Source organism: Atractosteus spatula, unplaced genomic scaffold (assembly GCF_055471065.1).
Source record: "Atractosteus spatula isolate fAtrSpa1 unplaced genomic scaffold, fAtrSpa1.hap1 Scaffold_134, whole genome shotgun sequence".
Classification (NCBI taxonomy): Eukaryota; Metazoa; Chordata; class Actinopteri; order Semionotiformes; family Lepisosteidae; genus Atractosteus; species Atractosteus spatula.
Window position 1 is genome coordinate 88267 of NW_028296691.1, and position 8062 is coordinate 96328.

General features: G+C 39.2%; 1 non-coding gene across 1 annotated transcript; it reads right to left on the bottom strand.

The window, feature by feature from the left end:
• Positions 1-7636: 7636 nt before the first annotated feature.
• Positions 7637-7709, bottom strand: trnar-ucg (transfer RNA arginine (anticodon UCG)). Its single transcript has one exon. It is a non-coding gene; the product is annotated as a tRNA-Arg (tRNA).
• Between the last annotated feature and the right edge of the window lie 353 nt (positions 7710-8062).

Below are 8062 nucleotides of genomic sequence, written 5' to 3' on the forward strand. Positions count from 1 at the left end.
ATGTGTGTGAGTGTATGAGTGTCTGATTGTGTGTATAAATTTGTGTTGTGTCTGTGAGTGTGTGTAGTGTCTGTGAGTATAAATGTGTGTGAGTGTGTAGGTGTATATCTGTCAGTGTGTGTGAATGTGTGTGTAGGTGGGCTTGGGCTCCACTGGTGTGTCTGACAGAAGTGGCCCATCAACAGGTGTTGAGGTCCAGAGCCGCTTGCAAATAGAAACACTTTCTAGAGTCCAGACCAACACCCAGAGAGCTGTGAGTCCTCTGTTTTTATCACTATTAGTAGTAATGACAGTAGTAATTCTAACGCGAATAATTGTTAACCGAAACAGCCATCAGAAAATATCGCCTTTGCAATGATGTCACTCCTCTTCTTCATGAATTTACTTTAGTGACAGGAAAGTTTTTGTGTCTGAGTGCCTGCTGCGAATAGTGCGACAAGCCATTTCCCTTCAATATTTTCTGGTGTGGTTATTTTTATTGCATACGAAACATTATTCTCCTTATTAATATTTTACCTGCAAAGTCACAGTGAAACTGCTAGGGCAAATGAACTTTTTATGGATGGAAAACATTCAAAAGGTTTAATGGCTCCAGAGAAGGCTTGAACTCACCACCTCAGCATGACTCCACTGTGCACAGCTGTGCAAGTACCACACACTGACTGATTGCACCACTGGACTTCCCTAGAAAAGCTCCTACACAGATTGTAAAAGTGGCACAAACGCAGAGTGAAACTAGGTTTTGGATGTGAATCCATCTCCACATGGGGGAAAGGGACAGTAAAATAGCAAGGAAAATACAAGAGAAGAAACTGAAAGAATTGTGCTTACTGCAAAGTAGGAAGAGGAGGTTGGACAAGTAAAACAGCTTTGCGGATAATGTGAAGTGACATTTTTTGTGTCAATCAGCACACACATTTATCTTCATGTGTCTTAAGGTGTGCAATTTGTATGGTCGTTGAATGAGATTGGTTTCTTCACAAGCCCAGTCAATTGACAGTGGAACGCTACCCGACGCATGACTTCATGAAGACTCTCTGTAAGACGATTACATCTTTCAGTTTGAAGTCGCCTCCTTTGCATACAATAGTAGCACTGACACTAAAAGAAAGGATGAGAAATGGCTTTTATCAAGCGATCATAGCATTTGTTTGCCTGAGGATCCTTGTGTGCTGAACTGGCCTCTGGAGAAGTGTAGTGCAGTAAAAGAGAAGGTTTGTGTCACTCAAGACTGTAACAGAACTCAACTTCTTTTATGAGAGTAAATATTTCTGTTGCATCACAGTTCTTAGAATGGTGAAAACAGGAGCACTTTCTCAACATTTTTGACTGAAGTATTTAAAAAGCAAGAAATACTATCACTATGCAATCTAATGCAATTGAGCTCCTACAAATGTAGCAGTCTGATGAAATGATATACAGAATTAGGTGACAATATCGGAAGATGAACACAAAATTGAAATGCACAAGATTCATTTTCAGCAGCAAAAATGCACTCGATTATATTTTACAAGAAAGAAACCTTACATTCACCCACTACATTAGCAGAGAACAGTAGGACAGATAGTTAGTGTCACTGGACACTGCATCACAGAGGCCGATCTCTTCTCCTTCATTATGCTTACTTACACACTCATGATGAACTGTCCTCCAGCGATAGTCAGCTGGCATCACTGTCTCAGACATGACGTTCATGTACATAATATACCTTAATTGTACCTGGCACTGCATTATAATAATTTGATCAAAACAACTGATGAACTAATAATAATCAAATTTTTCTTTCCTTCTTTTAGTGGAAAAAGACTTTGTCCAATAAAGATGCACCAGGCACGCGGACACAGAGAAATACATTGAAAATTCTTCAGTAACTGCAGGAGACACGTGCCTGTATGTTTCAAACGTTACTGACAATTGTTCTGCTTTCAATAATCACCAAACCACAAACAAATATTATAATCAGTTACTGCAAGAGAGAACAAAATGATTATTTTAACAATTATTATTATAATTTTAACTTAAGAATACTTCCTGTCTAGTTACAGTATATTTTACATTAGTGTTTCCTTCCTTGAAAAAACAAATCTTGCTGGTAAGAATGGTAAGAGCTTTGCTTTGAAGCTGCAACAACCTTGGTTTGAATCAGTGTTACTGTAGGACAGGAGTAGACTGAAGAGTCCCCTTGTGCTGTTTGCTTATATATTGGATTATATAAATGCAGAAATCGAAGCCTATCTAATTTTCCTTTCTGCTAAAGACATTTATGTGTTTGGGAAGCATTTTCCTGTCCTTTATGTTCTTGCTAAGCAGTTTCTACATTTTCCTCCTATTGTGATTGTCAGTGAGTACAAGTAGACTGGAACAGTGCAAGACAGGGAAAAAAACCCTAGCTATTGGGAGTGATATTTGAACCCCCACCTCCACTTAGAGACCAGGGCACATAAGCAACATGGAAAGACAAGACTCAGCCATCCTGACGAGTACTAGAAAGCACTGTGCTGAATGCACCCATTGTGTCCAATTTTCTGAAGCTTTAGGACAACTGACACCCGGATGAACACGTGGCGTTTAGCATGACAGTCTTGAAGGCAGGCAATGATTTGTTCCAATAAATATTTTATTGTGTACTTGTTCAAAAAACACTGTCTGTGCGTCCCTAAGTCAGTTTTTCAGGGCATCGAATGATACTTCTAACCTATACTAACAGCTCACCTGATCTGTTTGTGATCACACCATGGAGTGGGGGCTGTACCAAACACACGTTCCTTTTTACACTGAGACGATCATTTATAAATTGGGTGTGAAGAGAGACAAACATTGTCAATTCAAAAGCAGTGCAGATTATGGTAGGACAACAGAAGGATTATGAAGTTATTTTCTTCTTATTATAGAGATTCGTACAGTGCAAGACATTTAAAGACTTAGATAAAGGAACGTCATGATAAGTGAAACAAGCACGGACAGGGTTTGAAACTCCGACTTTCTGTTTACGAGACAAAAGCCTTAACATTTGGCTACCTTGCCTGCAATGCCACCTCCTTCCAATCAAGGCTAACACGTTTTTAAAATAAAATGAAATAAATATTTCGGTACAAATTGCAATGAGAAGAGGAACAGAACAAATATGATTATTACTTTTCAAATTAATTCTATTGAAACTGATTCAATTACATGGGGGCAACAACAACAAAACTGTGATTCTTAACAAGGAGATATTTGGCAGCAGTGGGATTCCAACTCATGCCCTCAAAGGGGCTGGAGCTTTCATCCAGCTCCTTAGACCACTTGGCAAATTACTCTGTACAGTGGCATTTGTAGTCTGACCTTATGGTGTTACAGTATGTAGAAGCAACCCCACCTCCTTTTTCTGAGATGCTTCCTCTTACTTGGTGAAATATTTTCTTCTTTGGTCCTTTGAAAATAGTTCCTTTGTGAAGCAGGCTTCAGACGGTGCTTATAGTGCCCTTGAAGTGATTTTATTTTTACAGGAAGACGCATTCCTAAATGTATCTCTCCTGTTTTAAAAAAGTTTTTTATACAACGCACGAATAGTATTCTACAACGGCGTATTTTATACAACGCACAAATAGTATTCTAATTGCAGACTGCAGATCTGTGCAGCAATCTTACTCGATTTGACTGTAATTCTGAAATACCTTAGCAAACATATTCAGGTTTCCTTGAACCTTTAATAAAAAAGCTACATCGTTTCCAATCTTTGATGTCACTGTAAACTCGGACGTGATACTCTGCAGATGTGCAGTGTGCCTTTCCTCTTGTTGCATTCAAGAGTACTCACTGCATGACCTCCTCACTGCGTGCCCTGTACTCTACAGTGATTTCATTTAGATCAGTGGTTCTCAAACTTTTTGGACCAAATACCACCCCTAATCCAACCAAAGCATCCAAGTACCACCTACAAGTCATCATCTCATAGGAACCCCAGAAATTCTCAATGACCAACATGAGCGTGTGTGTGCGCACACAATCACACACACACACATATAATAAATATTATAATAATAAACTTTATTTGATATAGCGCCTTTAAAGGTGGCTTCTCAAAGTGTTTTACAGGAAAAAAAAACATTAACAACAACTAATAAAAAAGCACCATTTCAGTGAGAGGGGTGAGCCTGTTTAGTTGAGCAAAGCAGAGGTGAATGAATTTTTCGAGCCTTGATACAATTTTTCGAGTCTAACAGATATTAAATCGTCAGGCATTTTCTTGACGGCAAAGGTCTCGCGGTGGATGTTGTAATGCGTACATTATTTTCTGGAGCAACCTCTCTAATTCGTGCAACTACACCGTTATGTCGGCTTGTCATTGCTCTAGCACCGTCTGTACAAACTCAGACGCATTTTATCCAGTCGAGGCCATTCTGTTCGATAAATTTATTCAGAAGCTGAAATATGTGCTCTCCTGTAGTTCCTGTTGGTAGCGGTTTACAGAACAGAAAGTCTTCATGGGACGTACCCTCAAACTCGTATCTAACGTAAACGAGCAAATTGACCAAATCGACTACAGACTCATCTAATTGCAGTGAAAAACATCTGCTCATCTTAACGCGCTCTATCAGTGTACGTTTGATATAATCCTTCATTTCAATAATTCTATGAATGACTGTGTCTTTCACGGGGAGGGGGGCAGCAGGTCGAGCTGTTTAGCAGCTTTTTCTCCACACTTAATACGTGTCAGCTCTTTTGCCAACGGTAAATAAGGTTCTTCAAAATAGTGTAGCTTACCTGCTTTAGCAATCTGCAAGCTTGCATTTTTCCGCGTTTCCGTTTTTATTTCCGTATTTATTTAAAGTTTTTATTTCATGCGCATGGGAGCAAAACACAGAGACGCTCGGTGTATTTTTCTCAAATTAGAACAGTTATTAAATATTTTTCTGGTATCACGCTTTCGTGTGCTCACAAGATTACCTGCGTTCGTAGCACGTATTTCTATGCATTCCTGTGTTTACAACGTTGGCATTGTTCCAAAATCACACACATTCTCCTTTCTCCCTATTTGCTGGAGATACAGTAGCTTTTTTTAAATACAATTGGTCACTTGCATCCGTAGCACGCATTCCTATAGAGTGGTATAGAATTACAGAGTATCTCTTGTGTCCACTGAAGTATTAGCACGCAATGTATCGTAGTACATAGGCTGCGTATTCGACACGTATTAAAATACAAAATATGAAAACCCGTCCCGATTTTTCAGCGCACACAACACAGTTCCAGGGTCATTTGGCGTACCACCAGGCGGCACGCCACGTACCACTGCCGGTACGTGTACCACAGTTTGAGAACCACTGATTTAGATTATCTACTTGGAGTAGAGTGACAAGATCACCTTGAACAATTTCGGTTTGTGAAAGGAAACACTAGAGAAAATACAAGTGATGAACATTTAAAATAACCACAGTACAGCTAGAAAAGTGAAAGATAAAAGACGATTTATAATGACATTCACAATAGATTTAAGAAAAGCACGACTTGAATCCTGGACCCTCAGATTAAAAGTCTGATGCTCTACCGACTGAGCTATCCGAGCTCTAGAAGAAAAGACACTCTCAGGGTCCTCACAAGTCACATGTCTCTTCTTGTGCCAAAGTGCAGTCATACCTGACCCATCTGGAATGACCACTGACAGACTTTATCCAGAAGCGACAGCACCATCATTCCCAGTAGAATGAGAGAGAAATACAGCATGACATGGAGAGTCAAGGGTCTCCCACAATCCATCTTTCCTCACATGACTGATTTTTTCACTAACATTTTGACCTTTTCACAGTCCGATTTTTTCACATTTAATAAGATCTTTTAAACAACAACATTTAAGAAAAAAAAATGGAACATTTTTTTGAACAATAATTAAAAAAAAATCTTTCCATGCCTTGGTTGTATAAGTGTGCACACCCTTTATAAAGGAAGTTGTAACTATGCTGAAATTTAACCAGTCACATTCCAGATCATGTACAAAGGTTATTTGCCTTTGCCAGACATCAATTGTATTGATTCTGATTAGTCCTAATTTATATCAGCTGATCTCATATAACCAACTGATCTGGGAGAACAAACGTTCAAACTGCACGGCGGAACTTGAAGAGAAATCCATTCACCAAAGAATGTTGTTACAAATTATCCGCCGAGCTGTTTTATGTATCCAGCCACCTCTTTCCTTCCTAGTTTGCAGTGAGCACAATTCTTTCAGTTTCTTCTCTTGTATTTTCCTTGCTATTTTACTGTCCCTTTCCCCCAAGTGGAGATGGATCTGCAACCGAAACCCAGTTTTCGCCCTGTGTTTCTGCAGCTCAAGTCTGTATGAGGAGAAGGAGTTACACAGCTCCAGTTGTGCAATCGGTCAGCGTGCGGTACTTCTACAGCAGAGTCATGCCGAGGGTTTGAGTTCGAACCTCACCTGAAGCAGTGTAGCCTGTGTCTTAAGCTACCGAAAGCAACTGACGAGCTTAGGTGCTTTTAGGTATTTGCTGGAGATTTGGTCTAAATAAACAAGTAAAGGTTTATTCCAAAGAAGGCTCCACAGCCAAAACATTATGTTTTCTTCTCATTTCAGCATGGAATAAACCTTTCCTCATTCCTTTGCAGCCCATGCATGCTGACACAGCTACTTACTTAAGTTACCATCAGCTGTGGACCTCCAACTGACCTGAGTGATATCTACTTAGATGAGAGGAGCACGATGGAGTACCGAAAACTTGAAAAAGCTCTCGCAGTTAGATTCTGTGTTTTTGTTGTTTCCCAGATATGTTTTTAATGTTCTTTTTCTTTATTTTTTGAAGTTGTTTCATTTGTTTGTTTGTTTTTATAGTTGTTAGTCCTCTACAGGGATTTACCTAGGTTCCCTGAAGACTTCTCGTTTTGTGGTTGTTGTGTTTTCGTGTTACAATTTTTTTTTTCTATTGATAGGACCCCCCGCATTACTGTGGGACTAGTTAACTTTAGTTCTTACATTCTACCTGAAATTGCCTCAATAACTACAACTCTTTTTTCTATATTTAACTACAGTTGCTTTCCAGACACCGCAACTATTCACGATGAATCTTATGAATACGTCTTTATGAATAATAGTATTATTTATTAATAATTAACTTTAATGTATATTTTTATTAGTAGCTGTATTACAGGTAATGCATGTACAGCCTTTAATATGCGATAGTGAATTTGCAGGTATCTTGGGGAGGGAAGAGAACTGAAATTTAGGAAATACATATTTAAAGGGGGTGCAAGTCACCTCTGTCACATCTGGGTGTTAACTGAATAGATTTGTGGCATTATTTATTGTGTTTTAACTCTATACTTGTGTTTCTCAGGAGACGGCAGAAATATTGGGGATTTGTGGCTACAGAAAATAGTTTGAACTTTACAGGCAAATGTAAGGTTATGTTTAAGAAAAAAAAAAACTTATTTTCAACTTTTTCAACGTGATTATTTAAGACAGTTGTTCGGAACAGTATGTCTTCTCATATCTGTGGCTGTGGTCCTACAATAACGGTGATGAAACAGACGTTATGTGCAGAAAGAACTGGAGATGGAACAGGAGACTCACCCAGTCTATAGTAAGGTTGTGTAGGACCGCACACACTAGGAAGAGTGTTGAGTAGCGGGTGTAAAACCTTCACGAGCCAGACAGGAATCAAACCTGCAATCTTCTGATCCGAAGTCAGACGCGTTATCCATTGCGCCACTGGCCCCACTATCATCTTACTCAACTGCACTACAGTGAGCTCAGAGCCGCTACTAGTAATACATTGTCCAGATCCGCATTTTCTCAATTAGATTCACGTGTTTTTTACGTGTGTCTAATTACTACGTCTTTCATTTTGTCTGGTTTTATAAAAATGTCTCTTGAAAACAGACAAAGGGTTTATGTGTCTCCCTGAAATTCACACACGAAGGAAGTCACACGAGGAAGGAAAGATATCGCGTTTAAAGAGAATCCAGAGTGGAGACGCCGGCGAATGAAAACGAAGCTTCATATAGTACGAGCGCACTACCACTGAACTAAACTCCTGATAGTGAACTTTTTCCGCAGGTTAATTGTGTT